Source organism: Erpetoichthys calabaricus, chromosome 6 (assembly GCF_900747795.2).
Source record: "Erpetoichthys calabaricus chromosome 6, fErpCal1.3, whole genome shotgun sequence".
Classification (NCBI taxonomy): Eukaryota; Metazoa; Chordata; class Cladistia; order Polypteriformes; family Polypteridae; genus Erpetoichthys; species Erpetoichthys calabaricus.
This window is the reverse complement of record NC_041399.2, coordinates 89,687,851-89,712,657: the sequence shown is the minus strand read 5'-3', so window position 1 is coordinate 89,712,657 and position 24,807 is coordinate 89,687,851.

Here is a 24,807-nt window from a genome sequence, read left to right as displayed (position 1 = left end):
TGGCCAGTAGAGAGAAAAAGAGCAGCTAGTTGTGTGCAGAACCAACCTAAAGGTGTTTTCTGCAGGAACAGTATTGATTGGATTCTTTGTCTTCTGTTCCTGCATTGTCAACTGGTCACATCTCAATTATAACATCAATAGACTTTGTATTAGCATGTTTGTTTACTAGTATGCTAATTACTGGGTTTACTAATAGTGTATTTAATGCAATATTTTTAGATAGATAGATAGAAAGATAGATATCACAGCTACAGTTCAGATAATTATAAAAAAATCAAAAACAAGACATACTGAGATTAATAAAGGATCACCCCCCAATATCAATATTTTATTGAACCACCTTTTGCTATATCATTTAGACTGAGCAATATTTGCCCACTCTTCTTTACAGAACTGTTCAATTTCAGTCAAATTGGATGGTGAGTGTTGGTGGACTGCTATCCTAAAATATTTCCACAGATTTTCAATGGGATTTAGGTCTGGGCTCTGACTGGACCACACGAGGACATTCACCTTTTCCTCCTGCAGCCACTGTGTGGTCAATTTTGCTGTGTGCTTTGGGTCGTTGTCGTGTTGAAAGGTGAACATTCTGCCCATCTTCAACTTTCTGGAAGAGGGTAGCAGGTTTTCCTCAAGAATTTGACTGTATTTTGCCCTGTCCATTTTTCCTTCTAATCTAACAAGAGCTCCAGCCCCTGCAGCAGAGAAACACCTCCACAACAGGATGCTGCCACCTCCATGCTTTACTGTACGTATGGTGTGTTGTGTTGGTGAGCTGCATTGGATTTCCGCCAGGTGTACCGCTTGATTTTGGTCTCATCTGACCATAAGACCTTTTTCCACTTGACATCAGAATCTTCAAGGTGCATTCTAGCAAAGCTCAAACAAGCCTTAATGTGGCCTTTCTTGAGAAGTGGCTTTTTCCTTGCGACCCTCCCAAATAAGCTACAGTTGTGGAGTGCTTGTGAAATTGTTGTCACATGCAGACAATGACCACTCTTTGCCATAAAATCCTCTAACTCAGTGTTTCTCAATCTCGGTCCAGGGGACCCCCTGTGGCTGCAGGTTTTTGTTCCAACCAGATTCCTAATCAGTGACAACACCCGATAGCACTGATCTCGTTTAATTAGCTGTTTTTTTTACTTTTATTTGACATTCAGAAAAGCACAGCAGCATGATTTTTACATTTATAAGACATTTAGAAATATTTCTGCTTTTGCTATAGATTTAAATGCTTAATTCTCTTTTGTTGATTTCATTATATTTTGCCCTTTCTCTGTGCAGTTTTTCCCCTTTGTTGTATCTTATTAATGAGAATTAAAAATGAGCAGAGCAGACACGCTGGCAAGCAACATTGAATAAGCAAAGGCTGCAACTACTTTAGCATCAGATCCACCAATTAGTAAATAATGGATTAATTAAACAATTAGAACACCTAGAAAAGTAGAATGAAAATCAAGATGAAAATATTGTTAAAAAGAAAAAAACACATTATTACCATATAACTTCTTGGTACATTTTAATATATATATATATATATATATATATATATATATATATATATATATATATATATATTTTTTTTTTTTTTTTTTTTTTTCTTTTTAACCAAACTTAGTTTTCTAATTTCTATATTGTTCCCAAAACACAGAACTTGGGAAACAACAGTTCACTTAATTAGCCCAGGAGACCAATTAAAAACAGAAGCTGGTGGGAACAAAAACCTGCAGCCACAGGGGTCCCCAGGACTGAGGTTGAGAAACACTGCTGTAACTCCTTCAAAGTGGCCATTGGCCTCTTGATAGCCTCTCTTACCAGTTTCCTCCTAGCTCTTCCATCCAGTTTGGAGGGACAGCCGGATCCAGCGTGGGTCTTAGTCGTAGCAAACACTTGCCACTTCTTTATTGTGGACTTTACTGTGCTCCTTGGGATTGATAAAGCCTTTGAGATTTTTTTGTATCCATCTCCTGCCTTATGTCTGTCTACAACTCTATCCGTAAGATCTTTTGAAAGTGGCTTGCCACCCATAGTCAGTTGTTTGCTGTCAGTTGCACTACCAAGCAAGGGAATGCTCCAGGAACAACTGTTTTTATGCTTCACTAATCACACTGATTACAATTGATCACAGGTGGAATTCCACCAGTAACCATGCTCTGCAATGCAAATGGTGGCTACTTACACCTGATTGAGTTTACAAATATTGTTTAGGAGGGGGTGATCCTTTATTAATCTCAGTATTTCTTGTTTTTTATTTTTAAAAATTCTTCTGAACTGTAGCTGTGATATCTTTAACTTGGATGTAATATTGTTCTTTATTTCGCCTTATACAATTTCTTGTATTAGGAATTTGTTAGTTTTCGCATACCCCTTGGGGTCAGAGCGCAGGGTCAGCCATTGTACAGCAATTACAAGTTAAGGGCTCAAGGGCCCAGCAGAGTAGGATCTAGTAATATATTGCATTGAGTAAGTAAAACTGGAAAAAATATTGGTTTATTTATTAATGCAAACATTTCCAGCAAGGTTAATTAACATTTTATACGAATTTATTAAGACTGTAACTTTTGCAGAGTTTATTTAAAGTGTCTTAGTTAATAAAATGGTTGCTGTCACCTTTAAATTAATTTCTAAATTGTTAAAGAACTTTATTTAGATAATATTGCTAATGGATATATTAGGCAAAGTGCATTTTTCAGTGTAATGCTTTGTAGTTCTTCTTTAGAATTTTAAAATAATCTATACTTTATTAAATCTGAAAGCAAATGTTTTCTTCTTGTATCAGTTATGCTAGTTTGTGTATGTTAACAATGTATATCAGAGAAAACGCAGATAACAGCCCAGGAGAGCATTTTAAAGTGCACACACTCAGGGGGTAAAACACTTCTTTTCTACTCATTCATTAGCTTGTAAAACTTTTAAATAGAAAACATTGATGAAAAGCAGTTTTGTCATTGCTGAAATATAGTAGTTTATTAAAGTAACTCAATAGGCAGGTATTGATTGTATTGTTCTGGAAAAATGAATTAATATCTCAGTGGGTTATAGAAATATTTAAACCGAAGCATGCAGTGTTTCAACAATGAGATACAGTTTTCATATAAAATGAAGTTTATTCACATATTCTTCTTATTTTAATCTCATTGTGCCCTGTTGCACAGAAATGCAAAAGTGCTGATTACTCTGTATGAAGTGAAACCTGATCATTCCATCAATTTCCAGAATAGAGAGGCATCAATCCACCACATAGCACACCCAAGCACACACCAATATTTACTTATAAGGGGTTAATATAGAGTTACCAATCATTGTGACACTCACAACGTCAGGAACTGGGAGGAAAAAGGGAATACTAAGATAAAGAACAATGTGAATACATATAGTGTGTGCAAACTCTACATCAAGATTCAAAGCCAGTCTTCTGGATCTGGGAGGCTGCAACACCAACCACATCTCCATCAGTGTTTGAAACCTGACCTGTTTTTGAGAAAGAAAAAAAAAGTATTTGCTTTACCTTATATCAGCACAAACTCACTCTCTAGTAATTGAAAAATGACATATCCAGACTGCTCCTATATATAATGAGCTTATGCCTGTTTACACATTTCACCTAGCACACTTGGCTATGTTGCTGGTTCATAGAACTCTTTAGAGTTTGCAAATGCTTACTATGTTTACATTGCCTACGAAAAGTATTCACCCCATTTTGTTGTTATACAACATTGGATCACATCCATCCATCCATCCATTTTCCAACCCGCTGAATCCGAACACAGGGTCACGGGGGTCTGCTGGAGCCAATCCCAGCCAACACAGGGCACAAGGCAGGAAACAATCCTGGGCAGGGTGCCAACCCACCGCAGACATTGGATCACAGTAGATTTCATATGCCATTTTTGGAACTGATCAACAGAAAAAGTCAAAACAGATCCCTGCAAAATAGTCTACATTAATTACAAATATAAAACAAAAAGTAACTGATTGCATATGTATTCACTGCCTTTAATATGACACATCTAAATCATCACCTGTATATCCAATTGATTTTAGAAGTCACATAATTAGTTAAATGGAGATCACCTGTCTGTAGTCAAGGGGTTAATACAGTTTTGTGTAAATGCACCTTATCTGGAAGGTCTAACTTGACATGAGTAAGTCTTATGGCCTAACCTTAACAATGATGACAAAAGAACACTTCAACAAATCTTTAAAAAAATTGAATGAAAAGCACAAGTAAGAGGATGGGTAAAAAAAAATATCCAAGTCACTGAATATCCTTTGGAGTGCAGTTAAATCAATCATTAAAAATGGAAAGAGAGGGAGAGAGAATTTGGGAGCATGCGCTAATTACAGCGTGTTGCCGCACCCACCACACAACGAACCACCTGGATTGGGATCCGAATGCAGCTGTGCAATGGGTGAAACCTCAGCACCACACTGAACAGTGTGTTTTTTACAGTGGCTGGATTGCCAAACCTGTCACCAACCCCTAAGTTTTCCCCCCCAAGTTGAAGGACCTGTTTGCAGGACTGGGTGCAGATTAACATCATAAAAAAAGAGTATGGCACAGGTATAAATCTGCAAAGAGCAGGCCATCCACAGAAATGGAGTGAACATGAAGAAGGACTCATGAAGGAGGCCACCAGGGGCCTATGAGAACAGTGAAGGGGCTACACACTATAGCAGTTGAGTTTGGAGAGACTGTGCAGACAACAACTGTTGCTCAGATGCTTAATCAGTCACAGATTTATGAGAGAGTGGAACAGAGAAAGCCAATGTTTAAAAACACACACATGGTAGCTTGGCTAGAACTTGCCAGAAGGCACATGGGAGACTCTAAGTCTGGAAGAAGGAGCTACAGTCTGATACAACCAAAATTGAGCTTTTTGGCCTTCAGACTATACACAATGTTTGGCATAAGATCTCAATTCAATTGTGAATTTGTGGCTGGATCTGAAAATGGTTATTCATTCATGAACCCCATGGAAGCTGACAGAGCCTGAGCAGTTCTTGTAAAAACAAATTGTCCAGATGTGTAAAGCTGATAGAGATCTGTTTGTACTGACTCAAGGCTGCCATGCCTGGTTAATGTGTATCCACTAAGTACTGACTTGAAGGAAATGAATACTTCATCAGTCAAAAACTTAGCAAAAGCGCCCACCTTGTATTTTACGAGTGATGTATGAGAGACTTATTTTTTTACTTTTTAGTACACTTTTTAACTTAATATAAGCGTGGTTTTTAAAAAGTATTTTATATATATATATATATATATATTATTTTGTATTGATGCATCCCCTTCATTGCAGTCTAAGTGCCACTGTCAGAAAGACCTTTGCTTGGCTAAATGGTGACATCTAGTGTAAGGGCAATGTAACAACTTTTGTATTTTTTTTACTATCTTCCAGGTTATAGTTATCTTTGCCTTTTCCATTTCCTTGTTTCCTTATTTGACATGGATTTAAGTGTCATTTCCAATCTTAAAATGATTTAATTATAGCCACCACCTGGAGCCTTAATGGAGCAGCTAATGGAGATTCCAGTGCCACCTCCTCAGTACAAGGCCAGAGATAGGCAACAACAGGTCAGCATTCTAGTTTATGAGTCTTCTGTCATGAGGAGAAATAGCTCTAAGCAGCCGCATGAGGATGTTATTTCCTGAATTTGATTACACAATGGGTCTTATTTGTGTCAGCAGCCGTCTAAGTAGAATAGAGGGTCCTAAACCACAATGCATCTATCCTATCTAGCCAACCCATTCGCTAAACTGTTCATTCAGACTTATGATGAGAAGCTACTTCACCCAGGGCTAAAATGTGTAGTTGCAGAAGTAAGATGTCATGATTGGATTTTACAGGGTCACGAGGCTATCAGACAGCATTATAACCAATGCAGGGAGTGTTGTCAATGGTGTTTCAACCCAAAACTACAAGGATGGCATATTTGCCTTCCCGCATGACTACGCCTGCTTAAACCACTGTTCTAATCCACATGGTTTGACTGATTTGGTCCCTAACATAAGAGAAGCTGTTGCACCCATGGCCTGTATGGTTAATGAATCAACAACATAAATAAATAAAGTCAGTTTCTATTTTATAGCCAACACAGCCTTGGTTTCTTTTGCAGTTAATAAACATGCTTTTTATGGTACATACAGTACCATATCTAATGTTGTGTGGATAAGGTTTATGGAAATGTTACATTGTACATTCCTGTTCAGCTTTAGGTAGTAGTTCGTTTAATTACTTTGCATTGTAAATCTTTTTATTTGCTTTGTAAAGTGCCTTTAGTTTCTTTTTCTGTTGAAGATCGCAATGCCAAACAAAGACAATTACTGAGCAGTTTTATTGTTTTAGTTATGTTGCTTTACCCTTTATTTGTAAAACAATTCCTTCTGGTTTAAAGGGTTTAGTGTCATTACTGGTGTGCAAACATTTTTGAAAGTTGGTGCCTTAATATTCTTGATTTCAGCATGAATAATTTCAATGTTTTTTTTTTTTACTCTTTAACTTTAATATGCAGTGCTTCATAATAATTTCTCTATCATGCAAGCAATTATTTGTGCTTGACCTTTAAATTTAATTTTGACTTTGAACATCAACACAGTTTTGTACTTCTTTATGCACAAAGGAAAAAGGCATCTGAAAGTCAAAAGAACATTATAATTATTATTCAAATATAAAAATTCATGCTAAGAAAGTTAAAATTAAACTCCTTCAATAACTTGCATATGAAATGAGAATTTAGTTACAGAGTTTATTATTCATAATAAATTTTAGTTGACCATATCCCTGTATTGTAGTGCATTCATTTTACTGCTGTTAATCTGAAAGGGAGTAGTAAGACATAAATCTCATTATAAATTATTAAAATTTGTATTCTTATAAAGAAGGCATAAATTATTTGCAGCATGTAATTAGTTCTTATTTCTGCATTAAAATAAATTAATGAATTCAAGTATTGCAATTAAGATATTAGATTGTTATTCACAAAGTACTGGCTCAATTTTCTGACCTGTTGGGTTTCGTGTCTTTGGGTAAAATCATAAACTAAAAAATATTTACCTATCCATCATTTTTCAACAACTGCTTAGTCCAATATATGATCACAGAAAGTGGGAGTCTATGCCAGCATGATCAGGCAGATGTGAACCAGAAATAGTCCTATTTTGGAAAAACTTTTTCAGAATTTTTAATAGTGGTGTGCTTACTGCTGAATACTTGCTGTAAGCTGTGCTTATTGCTGGCTGTGTCCAACTTGACTTAAAATGCAGATGAATTTATTCTGCCCTGGCATTCACTTTAGTGCACACACATATCTAATGCATTCACTTGTACAGAGTTTGCTCTACGTGAATATATACATTGAGGCACAATACAAGTAGTAGTAAGCTAACACATAGAACATGTGTATTATTTGACTGATATGTAGGTACTGGATGTACATAGTGTTGAAACCAGGGGCACTCCAGCTGCCCCAACCCTGACACAGACAGGCAGAGACACGAGTTCAGCACACATTTATTTAGACACGTGGAGCACGTCTCCCTCACGCCCCACAACAGCACAGTATATAAGCACCAAATACACAATCCTCCTTCTTCTTCTCCTTTTGTCATCCACATCCACTCATTCTCTTAGCAAGCTTTATTCCTCTTCCTCCCAACTCTGGCTATCCGAATGGAGTGAGGCAGCTCCTTTTAAGCAGACCCTGGGAGTGTTCCAGGTGGCTCATTAATCAGACCTGGAATCACCCCCAAGTGTGGTGAAAGCCCCCTGTAAGGTTCTGCAGCTCCCCCGGCAACCCCAACGGAACCCAACAGGGCTGTGCCACACTCCAACTCCCAGCGTGCCCTGCAGGAATCCATGTGCCACAGCCGCCCAGGAGGGCTGCTCTCTAGTATCCTAGGGAAGGTAGTGCCCTGCTGATGCTCCAGCTGGCCAGGAAATAGCCATTACCGCCCATCACAATAGTCACCAACCCAGTAAAACTCTTGCATAATGGAATAAAAGGTTTTGTTTTTACTTATTTTTTGCCTTACAGGCAATTTTTGAGTTTGGCTTATGATAGCAGCCTCTGGAGACCACAACTGTACTAAAGAACATATTAACTTGAAAATGAACTTTCTTTGCAAAATTAAATCTTCAATCAGTTAAAACTTTAAGCAGAAAAAATTCCATATGAAAAAAAATGTGTGCACATGGGCTGGACCCCCATTTCTTTTAAATTGTATGTTGTATGCCATATACAAGTACAGTAAATAATAATACCTAATATGTCCCCCAAATTAACAATGTCTGGGTGACATAGTGTATTGCTACAACAGCAGTATAAAAGTACTTTTTAGTCTCCATGCATAACAAGATAGTATGGTAAAATTAGAGAAAGAGGTTTAGTTATCATATTTTAGCAAGCAAGTGGTAATGTGATACATAGATTAGTTCTGTTAATTCACAGGTCCAAGAACCTGGGTTTAATTTCTAGCCTTATCAGCCTTACCTTTCAATTTCCATGCTGGTTACATTAATTGTTGACTCTAAGTTTGCTTGGTATGAGCAGGCGCATGGACGTGACTCATACTTGCTCTGAGACAGACTAGAACTGCAGTGGTGTTCCACTTTTACTGTCTGGTACTAGTTTACCTTTAAAGTAGAAGGGTTGCTCCAAGCTTTGTTGTGGCCACATCCTCAGCAATAGGGGTTGTGCTATAGAGCAGATATTAAAGCCAGGCTGGGAATAGGTAAGTAGCACAAATTTATTGCTTACTATTGGTCATGCAAGAAGGAATGGACAGTTTATAAATGGTTTCTTCCGTGTACTTATGTCTAACCTTTTGGTGCACTGACCAATTGTGCTAAACACTACAACACAGAGACAATAGCAGTGTTCTTTGTCTTATCAGATTACAGACCTAGAAAGTAAGTTCCAAACAAAGGCCCAGTACAGCATCTGTTAAACTTACCCTTTGGCTGAACTAACTTAGGATGTTAGATGTTAGTAAACGGAGGGCTGCCATACAAATGAAGGTAATTCCACTTTATCCTACAGCATCCAATGCTGCATGGAAAGGTTACGCCTTTTTGTGTATCTCTGATGGATTGGGTGGATTCAGGAAATGGATTTTTAATAATTATGCACAGTTAGAATGAAGGGCAAACACAAAATATGCTTTCATGGGAATGGCATTGATTAACTGTAAACTTAACTGAGTAGCAAGTAGTTGCATTTATTTACTGGGATGCTTGTTTACTGGTCATGTGTTTATCTCTTAGCCAAGAGTAACTACAGAGAAACATCAGCTTTGTTTTTAATTGCTTTGTGGAGCCTGTTTTAACTTAGTATCAGACTTCATGTGCAGTGATCCTCTGCATAAGATGGGTGTGAAGCTGGAGCACAATTTCCTCAGGCCATTAGACAAAACCTGTCTTATGGTTCCAAAGAGCATTAAAAGGTGCCTTCAAGCATATGGCAAGTTAATCTATATTTTATTCTAAAATCGGTTAGTGATTTTAGTTCTGTATAGGAAAGGGAGCTAGAGAACAAGAGGAGCATATTAAAGGGCAGGCAGAATAAAATAATACTTTATGAGCTATGCCATGCACTTTGTGATCTGTTTTATTGTGAAAGGCAGTGGGTCAATTATTGTTTCTGATATTTAAAATTGTGTTTAATTAATTTGTAATTGTCACTTTTGTTATCTGAGAGCCACAAAAAATAAAAGAATTTGTGAGCTTTGTCTGCGGTCCAAAATCATTTTTGAAGGTGTGCCAACTGTGACAAGATAAGCATAAGCTCCTGATCAAAACGGCTACGAACACCAACATAAAGTTGTTTTGTTAACACAATCAGACTTGACAGAGCAAGTAATATCAAATAATTAAAGCTAAATCAAAGCTGATTATTTAATGCAAGAGAACTTATTTGATATGAAATATGTGACAAGGCAGGTACAGAAGAAAATCAGAAGGTTAATTTCCAGAGGCTAAGAATGGCAGGATCTTGTTCTTTTACAACAGCTAGCGTCTCTACTAAATGGTATTTATTTCTGTATGGTATTTTGTATGTATTTTGATTTTGCTGCTCTCAAAACGTCATATTCACATAGTTACCAAGCTCAAAAAGACTCAAGTAAGCAGCTATGATAAATTCATAATGTTAGTGCAATAAGTTGTTTTATTTACTGTATAATTCAACACAGTTTATATATGGCTATGCATTCTTTACTTTATATACTGTGGGACACTGCTGTCGGTTTACAGGAAGAGTAGTACAAAATGTTTCCAGGTTGTGCTTTGTATGGTGTGACCTGGGGCTGTAGTCATATCCTCTTCTAGTTTACCTTTAGAATAAAAGGTCACATTGTGAGTTTTGAAATACCTTTGTAAGCGTTTCTCATTGAATTTTATGGGCTTTTATGCCCGAGGACAGAAGCAGCCAGACTTTCACTTGATAATATCTATAAACAGATATTTACTTCTTAAGATTTAGAACCTAGTTTTTGTTGTTTATCTGTGGTTGTTATGCATTCTGTAATAGATCATTTTATTAATAATCAGAGTTTAGAGAAATTACAGGAAGATTTTAAAATAAATCACTCTCTCAATCATTTTTGTCATTTAATTTCAAAGCAATAAGAAACCTAGTAATATAAAATGTTGTATGATTCAGTCTTAGTTTACATAGAAATACTACAAAATTCATTTACGAGTTAAGAGAATCAAGAAACTGAGAAAACAAAAATCAGAATTTCCAAGCAAAAATATTTTCTTTTTCTAAAGATAGCTTTGACTGGGGTTCTTTGGCTTAAAACTAAAACCAGTCATTTTTTCACAAACATTCTTGTATGGTCACTCCTGTAAACCATTAGAAAAGATGGATGAATATATAGTGCATTGCATAAAAGAAAGCAAAACATTACTTCCAGCATGTACCACAGCATATGCTGCAAGTGTGATGGATTCCAAACCAAAAATGCATCACGAATTACCACAACCATCCAGTTTTCTGGGAAACTGTTCCGTTCTGAAACACAAGGTGTAGAGCAGAGTCACCAAGGGAAACAGGCCTCAGAACTATACCAAAGGCCAATTAATGTAGTCTCTCAGAAAGGTAAGAAGAACACAGTGCCTACTGTGGCCCATATTTTTGTCTCTTATCTATTATTACTAAAGAATGTCAGAAAAAGAAAACCCAAGGTTTCAAAACAACGCTTGGAAGAATTATGTTCAGCAACAGAGGCGTGACCACGGAGGGGCTGGGGTGGGCACTGACCCCCCAGAGACAAACCGTGCCCACTCTGCGAAATGCTCTGTCTGTCCAATGAAAACCCTGGAGAAGAATAACATTTGATTTTCAAAACTGAGTTGCTTTCCAATCGGCCTGTTTGAATTTGGGGTATCCGGCAGTGTCTCCTTCACTAGACAGGCACCGTGCTGCTCACAGTTCACTTCGCCTAACATTTTGCAGCATGTTTTGAACTTGTTGACCGCATTCTTTAATTAAAACAGTGTATACGTTACATTCTTCTTTTATTTTCTGGTTGGTAACACCAAAGGCTATGCATAGGTGGCTTATTAAAAAGCAGACATCTTCAACCTCTGTCCCTCCGCAAGCTGCTGGCTCCATGGTTGAGCCCAGCACTGCTGCTACCAACACGGAGCACAGCGCACCCACGTTGGGAACTGACTCCAAAAGATGTAGATAAGCATACACAATCCTCCAGCTCTGCGCCCGTGTCGGGTACTCCAAACCTCTGCCTTCAATAAAATATACAGTCCGGTCTGCCTGACTTAAATATGGATAGCCCATCCCAGCCCATTTTAATTAATTATCCCAAGTGCGCATTCGGAAAGACACCCAGATGTTTTAGTGCAAGCTGGTATCAGTCTCGAGCATGGTTTGAATATTCTGTTGTCCGTGATGGCAGCTTTTGCTTTGCCTGCCGCAAATTTAGTGTTTCCAATTCAGACCGCGAGGACATATTCACCAAACACAGCTACACTGATTGGAAAAAAAGCTCTAGGAAAAAGACGGTGGCGGCTTCCACAAACACGCATCTAGCATCCCGCACGTCATAGCCATGTCTGCATCACAGCACTCATCATTGGTGTGTCTTCTTCTGCATACGAAAGCTCTTTCTCTACTTTGAACCGCATTCTCACTCCACTCCGCCGAACAATGCTGCATTCAAGGAAGAGAAATTTAGTCATTCTGGCACATGAGAAAAACATCACAGAAAATCTAGACATGAATGAATTTATTTCAGAATTTGCCAAGAGTAACCGCAGACTGATCCTAGATAATATCCAGGTTAAACGCTGGAAACTGATGTCCTATAGCCTCCCATGACTACAATAAGCCACGTTTCTGTTCTTGCTCTCATATGTGGTACACATTTGACTTTATTGATATTTACCTTGGGTGGCGCAGTGGTAGCGCTGCTGCCTCACAGTTAGGAGACCCGGTTTCGCTTCCTGGGTCCTCCCTGCGTGGAGTTTGCATGTTCTCCCCCGTGTCTGCGTGGGTTTCCTCCGGGCGCTCCAGTTTCCTCCCACAGTCCAAAAACATGCAGGTTAGGTGGAATGGCGATTCTGAATTGGCCCTAGTGTGTGCTTGGTGTGTGGGTGTGTTTGTGTGTGTGTCCTGCGGTGGGTTGGCACCCTGCCCGGGATTGGTTCCTGCCTTGTGCCCTGTGTTGGCTGGGATTGGCTCCAGCAGACCCCCGTGACCCTGTGTTCGGATTCAGCGGGTTGGAAAATGGATGGATGGATGGAAGTTCCATTGCCTCTGTTAATTTTATTGAACAATAGGTTATGATTTATGCCACAATTTTTGCTTTTATATGTTATATAAAACTATGTGGTTATTATTATTTGACCCCCCCCTACAAAAATGGGGATGGATGGATGGATATTTTTTGCTCCCCCAGACAAGCCAAATGCCCACCCACACATGATATTCTGGTCACACCTCTGTTCAGCAAGTGTATTTTTTGTTTTTTCTCATTTTGAAGATGTTTCCCCTACAATAGTCAAAATTCTAACACAATGTCAGAATGGTCTGACTTTATACACAATGGCTTTTATAATGTCACATATTAACACATGCAACACATCTACTGCAACACATACTGCGCTATACCAACACATTATTTGTTATTATGAATAGAAAATTAGGCAATGTGTTATATATTGCAGTTAACTTTCTTGATTTTTAAAGTAGTGGTACTCTTTAAATACTACATTTTGCAGTTAAATATTCTATTTTATAGTGACCTTTTTAAGATGAAGATTAATTGTTCTCTTTCATTCAAATTATTCACAAATACTCTAGTCACGTTTTAATAAATAAAGTGGTTCATGTACAAGTTTTTTTCATTCACATAAGGAAATCCCTTACCTTGGAGGTTTCATACTTTATTGTTATACAACATTGAATCACAGTGTATTTAATTTGGATTTTTTGACACTGATTTTGACACTGTTTAATATCAATGTGAAAATAGATTGTGTAGATTTATTACAAATACAAAACACTAAATAATCAGTTGCAAAAGTATTTATAATATGATACACCTAAATCATTTCTAGTGCAGCCAGTTAGGTTTTGAAGTCACATAATTAGTTCAATGAATATCACATATTTGTAAAGGGATTTAATTTATTGTATTATAAATGCTCCTGTACCTGGAAGGCCCAACTTTTGGCCAGTAAGTATCATAGCCTAATCTAGATAGATAGATAGATAGATAGATAGATAGATAGATAGATAGATAGATAGATAGATAGATAGATAGATACTTTATTAATCCCAGGGGGAAATTCACATACTCCAGCAGCAAAAAATATTAAAGAGTAATAAAAAATGCAGGTAAAAAACAGACAATAACTTGAATAATGTTCAACGTTTACCCCCTCTGGTGGAATTGAAGAGTCGCATAGTTTGGGGGAGGAATGATCTTCTCAGTCTGTCAGTGGAGCAGGACAGTGACAGCAGTCTGTCGCTGAAACTGCTCCTCTGTCTGGAGATGACACTGTTTAATGGATGTAGTGGATTCTCCATAATTGATAGGAGCCTGCTGAGTGCCCGTTGCTCTGCTACGGATGTCAAACCGTCCAGCTCTATGCCAACAATAGAGCCTGCCTTCCTCACCAGTTTGTCCAGGCGTGAGGCATCCTTCTTCTTAATGCTGCCTCCCCAGCACACCACTGCGTAGAAGAGGGTGCTCGCCACAACTGTCTGATAGAACATCTGCAGCATCTTACTGCAGATGTTGAAGGATGCCAGTCTTCTAAGGAAGTACAGGCGGCTCTGTCCTTTCTTGCACAGAGAATCAGTATTGGCAGTCCAGTCCAATTTATCGTGCAGCTGCACTCCCAGGTATTTATAGGTCTGCACTCTCTGAACACAGTCACCTCTGATGATCACGGGGTCCATGAGGGGCCTGGGTCTCCTAAAATCCACCACCAGTTCCTTGGTTTTGCTGGTGTTCAGTTGTAGGTGGTTTAAGTCGCACCATTTAACAAAGTCCTTGATGAGGTTTCTATACTCCTCCTCCTGCCCACTCCTGATGCAGCCCACGATAGCAGTGTCGTCAGCAAACTTTTGCACGTGGCAGGACTCCGAGTTATATTGGAAGTCCGATGTATATAGACTGAACAGGACCGGAGAAAGTACAGTCCCCTGCGGCGCTCCTGTGTTGCTGACCACAATGTCAGATCTGCAATTCCCGAGACGCACATACTGAGGTCTGTTTGTAAGATAGTCCATGATCCATGCCACCAGGTATGAATCTACTCCCATCTCTGTCAGCTTGTCCCTAAGGAGCAGAGGTTGGATGGTGTTGAAGGCGCTAGAGAAGTCTAGAAACATAATTCTTACAGCGCCACTGCCTTTGTCCAAGTGGGAGAGGGATCGATGTAGCATATAGATGATGGCATCTTCCGCTCCCACCTTCTCCTGGTATGCGAACTGCAGAGGGTCGAGGGCGTGTTGGACCTGTGGCCTCAGGTGGTGAAGCAGCAGCCGCTCCATGGTCTTCATCACGTGTGATGTTAGAGCGACAGGCCGGAAGTCATTCAGCTCACCAGGACGTGATACCTTTGGGACTGGGGTGATGCAAGATGTTTTCCAAAGCCTCTGGACTTTCCCCTGTTCCAGGCTCAGGTTGAAGATGCGCTGTAGAGGACCCCCCAGCTCTGATGCACAGACCTTCAGCAGTCGTGGCGATACTCCATCTGGACCTGCTGCTTTGCTGGCACGAAGTTTCCTCAGCTCTCTGCTCACTTGCGCTGCTGTAATTGTGGGTGGGGATGTCTCTCCTATGTTGGTATCAGCAGAAGGATGTGTAGAGAGTGCAGTACTCCGAGGTGAGAGAGGGTTAGGGTGGACAAACCTGTTAAAGAAGATGTTCATTTGGTTTGCTCTCTTCACGTCTCTCTCGATGGTGGTACCCCGCTTCGAGCTGCAGCCAGTGATGATCTTCATCCCATCCCACACTTCCTTCAAGCTGTTGTTCTGCAACTTCTGCTCCAGCTTTCTCCTGTACTGCTCCTTCGCCGCCCTGAGCTGGACTCGGAGTTCCTTCTGCACGCGCTTGAGCTCATGCTGATCACCGTCTTTAAAGGCCCTTTTTTTCTGGTTCAAAAGGCCCTTGATGTCACTTGTAATCCATGGCTTGTTGTTAGCATAGCAGCGTACAGTTCTTACTGGAACTACAGTGTCCATACAGAAGTTGATGTAGTCAGTAGTGCAGTCAACAACCTCCTCAATGTTCTCACTATGTGATCCCTGCAGGATATCCCAGTCTGTAGTTCCAAAACATTGTCTCAGAGCATTCTCAGCCTCCGGGGTCCACTTCCTGAATGATCGTGTGGTTACTGGTAGGACTCTCACTTTTGGTTTGTAGTGAGGCTGAAGCAGAACCAGGTTATGATCTCCTTTCCCAAGCGCAGGCAGCGGGGTGGCACAATCTACACAATTAAGACAAAACAACACTCCAAGCAACTCTGAAAATGGTGATTAAAAATCACAAGCCAATGGGTGAATAGAAACAAAATTTTCAAGTTGATGAATACAACTTGGAATCCTCTTAAATCAATCAGTAGGAAATGGAAAGAGTATGGCATGGCTGCAGTTCTGCCCAGAACATGCTGACCACATAAACTGTGTGATCGTGTAAGAAGTTCAGTGAGGAAGGCTACCAAGATGCCAATTGTAACTTTGAAGGAGTTACAAACTACACTGGATCAGAATGGAGAGACATTGCAGACAACTGTTGCCTGGGTGTGTCACAAGTAGCAGATTTAAAAGATAATAGCAAAGTGAAAGCCACTGTTAAAAAAGCACACAGATATTTCACCAGAACACACAATGGAGACTCTAAAATCAGCTGGTAGTGGGATTTATGGTCTGATTAGATTAAATTTGAGCTTTTTGGCCATCAGATACATTATCAAAAACATACCATTCCCACTATAAAGCATGGTGGTGGCAGCATCATGCTGTGGAGATGCAGCAGGCCCTCCAAGGGTTGTGAGGTTTGAGGGTAAAACAAATCCAGCAAAATTCAGGGAAACCCTGGAGGAAAACCTCACACAGTCAGCAAGAAATCTGAGCCATTGGAGAAGATTTGTTTTATAGTAAGACCCCACTCATAAAGCGAAAGCTACAAAAGAATGGATTAAAACAACAATGTTAATGTCCTGGATTGGCCAAGTCAAAGTCCAGATTTCAATCTAACTGAGACTTTGTGGCTACACTTGTAAAACACTGTTCACTCACAATCTCCATGCAACCTGAATGTCCATTAGCAGTTTTGTAAGGAAAAATGGAGAAGAATTGCAGTGTCCAGATGTGCAAAGCTAATAGAGACCTGTACACACAGACACAAGGCTGGAACTGCTTCCAAAGGATCATCACTAAACACTTGAAGAGGGTGACTACTTATGTGATCAGTTGTTTTGTCTTGTACATTTTTATTTCATTTAAATCACTTTGTAGGTATCTGTTTTTTGAAAAAAATGATCTTTTTCTGTTGATCAATATCCAAAAAGCCTAAACAGTCAAACATCAAAATGTTAAAAATTACAGGGGCGGATGAGCACATTTTATAAGCATTGTATAACAATACATTACATGCTGTTATGAAGAGAAAATGAGGTAATGTGTTATACATTGCAGTAGACTTTCTTGACGACTAAAGCAATATATGTTTTTCCTTTTCTTTCATTTAAAGCTTGTGAGTACTTTAACTAGCACTTGAACTAGCACATTGTGCATTTAAATGCTTAATTGTATAGCTACTTTTTTAGAATGATGCATTTTTCTCTACTTTACTATTGAACACTCATCATATTCTAATAAATAAAGTGCTTCATGCACAGGTTTTAACATACAAGTAAGCAAATACATACAATAAGCAGGTGTGTTTAACACTGTATATTTCATATACACATAATTAAATATTATACAAACAGATATGCATACTACTGGTACTGGTAGTAAGGATAGGAATTCAGACAAAATGCTGGGGTGCCAACCAGACCACCCTGTTTACTTTGATGTTTGAAACAAAATTGCAGGCATGCAATAGCACAAAATAGAACAGAAATACATTTACCCGTCAGTTATTTATAATGTTTCAAAAATAAAGTTGGCCAGATTGTTGTCAGAATGTCTTCTCTCTGGTTGGCCATCTTGCAAATGAGCCACTGCCCTCCGGTAGTGTCCTGTTTTTATAGCTCCTGGATGGCAAGGGGCAGAGTTATTTGCCCTGATTTAGCAGCTTCTCCGAGCTGTGGGTGGAAAAGGAGACGAGGTGATTAGCGATTTGCAAATCCTGGTGTCCTAGGGTGGTAGTGCTTTTACCTTTGACGTTCTCAGAAGGTGACCCTCTGATGTGCGTGCCTGGCAAAATAAACATACATACATATAAATGGGAGCAAACTGTGATAACCAAAGAAAAAATGTTACTCCATCCATTTATCAATTTTAAAACCAGCTTATCCTATTCAGGGTCACATGAAAAGAAAAAAACTATTGTATTCTAAAAGAACATAACATTGTAAAACCATTTTAATCCAATTCAGTGTCCTTGGGTCCAGAGCCTATCTTCACACCAGCAGGCACAATCCAAGAAAAGGTACCAGTCCGTTGCAGGGTAAAAACACACACATATCCACAGTCAAGTAGGGACAATTTAGAGTCACCAAATAACCTAACCACATGTCCAGACCAACATAACACTTAGCCATGAGCTCACGAGGTGAGACAGATATCATAAATACATTTCTATTAATCTGTGAAAGTTACAAATATTCATATACAAATGATCAGTTCACATGATTTCTTAGTCACCTGACTGAAGTCTCTGATCCTTCAGAAAAATACTTAGGGCTCTTGTTTTTTACAGTTTAAACATGTTTTTCTTTTTTTCTAGCTTAAAGGAAATTGGTATGTTTCAGTTATTGTGAAAGGCTGAATTACTGGCTTTTATGATTTCTACATTGAATGATTTATTTTAAATAGCACACCATACCTGTGTAGTTATGCCTTGGCAAGTTTGCTTTTCACTGTTAATGGACTCATTTTAATTAAAAAAAAATATTTTTAGTTATAACTAGAGAGAGCCAGAGGGTTGCATAATACAGTTAATCCCTATTTTAATTTATATAATGTGATCTTGTGTAGAGTTTGCAGTGGAGGTGTTTAATTAACACTTTGATTGCAGTTTCATGGATTTTGTACACTTGATTGCCTTGATTTTTAGTGCATACCCACCATTAAATGTGATTACTGTTCTTACTTGTCAATGTGTTATTCTTTAATGTAGTATTTATATTTTAGTGAATTTTGTTACATATTTCAGATTCTTCCATTTGGCTGTAATTTGACATTCTCTATAATGGATTTTCATTGTGGTACATAATTCTGCTTAATGACTCACCTAGCATTTTATTTTCCTACTCTATTCCAAACCACTTTAAATATTTAAATCCTATTCTGTTTTTCGTTATCTAGAGTAAAAAAGAAAATTTGAAGCACAGCTGTTTGGCTGGAAAATCAATTCACATTATGTTATGATGTTATTCATGTACAAACAAGATAAACTTCTTACAAGAAATTATTAAGGATAAAAGCTTATAATTTGGTGAACACACACAAAAAAGGTTTACATCAACTATTCCATTCTATGACATGTAGCATCTGTGACAAAAATAAAGTGTCAAGAATGACACAAAAATAATGAAGTTTGGTAAGAAAATTATTGACACAATTCAATTAACAGACATTTATTTTGGGTAATAAAACCCCCTATTTTAGTAGGTGGTCACATTTGCTATACTGAACATAAGTCTTAACATGAGGATCAATATCCTAGTGTCACAATCTAGTTGACTGGAAGAATAAAAAATAAAAACTGTTAAAAACTCTGGACAGTTTATTTTATTTTGAGTGGCACAGGCTTAATTCCTCAACACTAGATAAAACTGTAATCAAGATCATAAAGTCGAGATTCTTAACTTTAAATCCTTCTAAATGTCATCGGTTGAGAGGCATACAGAACAGTTCAATCCAATGTAAGTGTCACCAAAGGCTTTCTTAACTGTGTTTTTGTGAGAACAAATTGTTCTGGTGGTGTAGATCAAGATAAAAGCCATTGGGCCAGTTACAGTGTATTTGATGTATTACTGTACCAGTACTGTATCAAGACCTAACTATGGTACTACCAGGGGACGATCCTCAAGTTTAAGTGCTGTTGACATGTACAACAGGAACAGATCAGGAAAAAGTTGAAATAATTTGGAACTAGTCCTGTTGTGGTCTGGTAATGATTGTCTGCACAGTTAACTGAGCGTCTAAAGGCTTATTAATAGCAATGTATTGGTAATTATTATTGTGACACTATGCATTTCCACGCATTTCAAAGAACTGGACACTGGGATAAAAACAGTGACGTAAAATTCTGATGAGTGAGCACTGATTTACCAAGTGGTTTACATAAACTGGCACGCACATGCACATAGTAATCGTTCTGCACAGTGTAGTTGTATGTCGTTACAAAACACTTCAAGAATTAAAACATTAACAACGACAAAGAAAGATATAAAGAGAACTGTCTGCAACTTAACAGCAGAAAAAAACAAAAAAAATGGTTATTGACTTTTGCAGCACCAAACACCCTCCATGCCCGGCCCCAATTCAGGGACTGAATTTGAAGGTGGTGCACTGCTACAAATATTTGGAGGTCCACATCAATGACAGGCTGGAGTGGTCTCATAACACAGAGGAACTATATAAGAAAGGGCAGACAAGACTCTTTTATCTTAAAATGACTGCACTTCTTTCATGTGGGAAGCGACATCCTGAACATGTTCTACAACTCTGTGATGCTCAGTGTAATTTTATACACTATGGTGTGCTGGGCCGGAAACATCACTTCAAGAGAGGCTCACTAAATCAAGAGATTAAATAGGAAGACAGGCTCAGTTATGAAATGCACTGCCAGCCCGCTGGAGGTAGTAGTGGAAGAGCAAAGACAGAGACATTAAGAAAAATGCTGCACAGCCGCTCCCTGATACGTTACCTATGACTACTTTCTGCCAATGAATTATTCAGTAGAAGTGTATCAATAAATGCTACTGGGGCTCCTTTATGCAAATGGCAGCAGGCCTGCATAATGCCTCAATATCATAGTGGCTGCTCATTTTATCTTTACTAATCTAACATTCCCAAGATTTAATAGTTCTCACATGTCTGGAAACCAGTGAATGACAAAAACATTGTACATATATTTTACAGCTTCTTAATTGAAATTAAGTCTTAACTAAGTACTTCTCCTTAATTAGTGGAGTTCATAATTATTTTTTCTTTAAAAAAAGTATATCTGAAACACAAAATATTACAGCATCCTGCATTTTTCTACTTTTGCAACCATTTTTTCTTGATCATGACAAGACCCTTTCAAACAGTTCCATACGTTTTTTTACTGATTTCAGAAAAAACAAATTGCCTGATGTATGTTATACAGCCAAAATACTTTACTTCTATATATTGTTTCAGCTTGAAAATAACCTTTATCCTTTTGTAGATGCATCCTGATACAGCCTTTAAGCAACTTTACTGAAGATAAAAATATCCTTACTTAATATTTACTAAAATGCGCCATGCCAAGTGAGAAAAAAATCTTTAATGAAGAGTGCTGAAAAATAATAGACCATTAGCAAGTCCACAGAACATTACAACATACTGACAGTTACTTGTTGCAGTATTGAATACAGTTTGTAATCACTGTCCTCTAAACACTGAATTAGATTACAAGAACTCCTGAAGAGAAGTTTACTTAATATAATTGATTGTCTTCAGTTAGTAAGAGAAAATAGAGTACATAATTATTTCAAGCTATAAATTTATTTAGGTCTTATAAATTAAAAGAGAAGCTTGGTATTTTTCAAGTTGATGCTGTTTCTTCACAATCATGGTATATGTTAAATGGCCATATGAAAGAATGTTCTAAACTAAAGCTTTTTTAAATAAGTTTTAAAAAATATCTAGCATGCTCTTACTTTATTATAATGGAGATGAAGATACTGAGGTAATAACATGAAAATGATAGCTTTAAAACTCAGGAAACACATCCACTTTGAAGCAGGCAAAGTTTTAATTGAAGAAAACATGTGTTCTTTTCTGCCTCACTCCTCGCTGTCCATGCAACGCGGCCGCAGAGAGCTTAAATAACTCGGAACATTCACATAAAAAACAACAAGGGGTGAGCGAGCTTTCTTGAAGGCTTTTACTGGATGTACCTCGCTGTAAACTGAAATATATACAAAAGAAACATACTGGCATTTACAGGTGTACAATCAAAGACAATAATGATTTACAAAGCAATACATAGCAGACATTAAACAACAAAGTTTTAAAAGACACTTACAAGGCGAGTGATTTCCACGGTTGGATCGAGACAAAGAGAAGCGTGTAGACAGAGGTTCAAATTGCTGCGTACCACAACTAACCAGACCCAAAGGGTTTATATACCCTAAAGATACGTTTTGGACGTGACCGAAACAAGAGATAAAGGGGTGCCTACGTGAGACACATGGGGTGTATTGTATTCAAATGTTTATTATGGAATCTACGTGCTTTACATGAGTTTCATAGACTTTTATAGCGCCACTGTGAGTGTAGGACGTGACTGACTAGTGTGTTAATAAATGACAAGATGATGGGGGAGCACAGTTCAACAAATAACAGTCTCAACTAACAAGATGTGGGGCAGAACACATTCCATGTTTATAAGGTGTGTTTGCAAAAAAAAAGAAAAAAGTAAACTATAAATAATACATTTTATCACTGAATCTTAGTACTATTTTCTTGATGTAAGGATATGTTTCCTGTTTGCTTGTCTGCTCAAAGTGGGCATCATGGGTGGAGATTGACACACACCCCCACCATTCACCAAATTCCCAAAGCTTCCAAATATTTATCTCAACAGTTCTGTTTTTTCAATGGTTACAATCTGCCATGGCTTGTAACAACAGACAGTTTCACCTTCAAATCCTACTTTTTTGTTTTGTTATTTTACATAACCTGTGGAAGGACATTCACACAGAGTGGCAACATACCATAAAGAGCACATATAAGTGTTTCATCGTACCACCTGCACATAAGCACTAAGTTTACAGGGCCATTCATCTGTCACCATTAAGCACTTTTCCTGGCCTATCATGCAGAAGCATAATAAAAAAATGCTGAGAAAGTGGAAAAGGCAGAGTGTGCGATACAGCCAAACCATGATAAAACAGATAGCAGCTCCACAAAAAAATTAATTTAGTAGCACATGTTAGGTTGCATTTGCTGATAACATGATAATACCTGAGAACAATGTTCTTAAGTGAGTAGACTCACTGACACTCACTGATACAAATCAATTCATAAATACATAAGGGGGAACAAGAGTTGTGAGGTAGGAATGACAGCTCTGCACTACTACTCTGCCTAGTGTAAATATCTTTAATAAATTTTCTAAACTGCAGTGTGATTAAAATTAAATGAATGCTTATATCATCTGTTTAGTTTTTGACTCTTGAGTGCACGCTATGCAAGTGCTCATTCTTTCTCTCACTATACCGCCGAAGCACAAGCATGCATAATGATACTAGATGACAGCAGGCAAAATCTTTGCAAAATAACGAAATAGCCTTCCATATAATGGAAGACTGAGCAACCAAAAGTGTGACTTTTTCAGTTATTATGATCAAGTTGTATACAGGACAGAAACAGCAATTCACATCTGGGTATCAACATTGAATGTTTTCAATAACAATGCTTGGAGATGACTTTTTAAGGTGAAAACTATATGCTGAAGTTGCAGTGGAGGAAAATGAACAGAGAAGTAAAATGGCAAGGATATGTTGTTTTGCAATATGTCTGAAATCTCAAGACACAGATCAGTACTTGATAACACTTTTAGCTATAAAAATTGTTTATTTATTAAGTTTTAATGCCTTTTTTTAAGTTGGGACCCGGTAACTTTCGCCTTCATTATAAAATGCAATAGCAGGCTATGTATTTTTTAAATGTAAAGTGCCCTACTTAATGTTTAGGACAAAGACACATTTTGTCTTGATCTACTCTTCTGCTCCCCAGTATAAAATTCAAATTAAACAATTCAGATGTGATTAAAGTGCACATGGCAGACTTAAATTTAAGGGTATTTACATTGTGGTGCCCGGCGTGAGGACAGGAGGACGGCTCATTCCTCCTCCAGAACGCGAGGGGGCGTCCGCCCTGGTTGTATTGGGGGCCATGGGTACAGAGCTTGGAAGCTCTACCCTGTAGGGGCCTGTGGCCACCGCCAGGGGGTGCCCTGATGCCTTGGGGACCCTGGACCCCAGCGCTTCCGCCACACCAGGAAGTGCTGGGGGGAAGAGAAGAGGGGACACCCGGAGTGCTTCCGGGTACACAGCCGACACTTCCGCCACACTGGGGAGTGTCTGTGGAAGATTGCCGGGGAGCACCTGGAGCACATCCAGGTGTGGATAAAAGGGGCCGCCTCCCTCCAGTCAAGGACAAGAGTCGGGGGGAAGTAGGATGACGTCAGGAGGAGGACAAGGAGGCGGTCTGAAGAAGGCATTGTGTTGTGGCCAGGATTTTGGGGTCTTTGGGGCTTGTAAGCACAGTATGGACAATGTAAATAATACTGTAAATAAACGTGTGTTGGGTGACATGAACGTGTCTGCCTGTCTGTGTCCGAGCCAGTCTCCACAACATAAATACATTTGGTCACACCATGTAGAAATTACCCTTTTTATACCTGCTTTCTAATGGTTCCCTGCCAGCTACTAAACTTCAGCTGCCTATTTACTTGTTAGGAACACAATATTTAGATGAAAAAATAGGACCAGAAAAAAAATATTCTTAAGGAGCAGAAAACAATCTTGGTCAGAAAAACTGGCAGGAGTTACACTAACTGAACAAGATATTAGAACTATCATCAAAAATAAAATGAAATCCAAAAATCAGAAATTGAAAAATTCTTTGCCTAAGTTATCATGATGATAAATTTTATAACGATTGCATAATGACGTCATGATGCCATTGATCACTTGGGTGGAAATTTGTGTTGTTAAAATTGTAATCTGTGTGTATGTCTGTTTGTTTGCTTCCAATCATAAAAGAACAGTTACTTTTCACAAAGGGATTGGTCTCGTCTGTTACAGGAGATGGATGTCTGAAGCAGAGCTCCGTTGCAGCGGCTTTATTTTTTCTCTTATTTCTTATTATCCCGAGGTATCCTGTATTTACCTAACC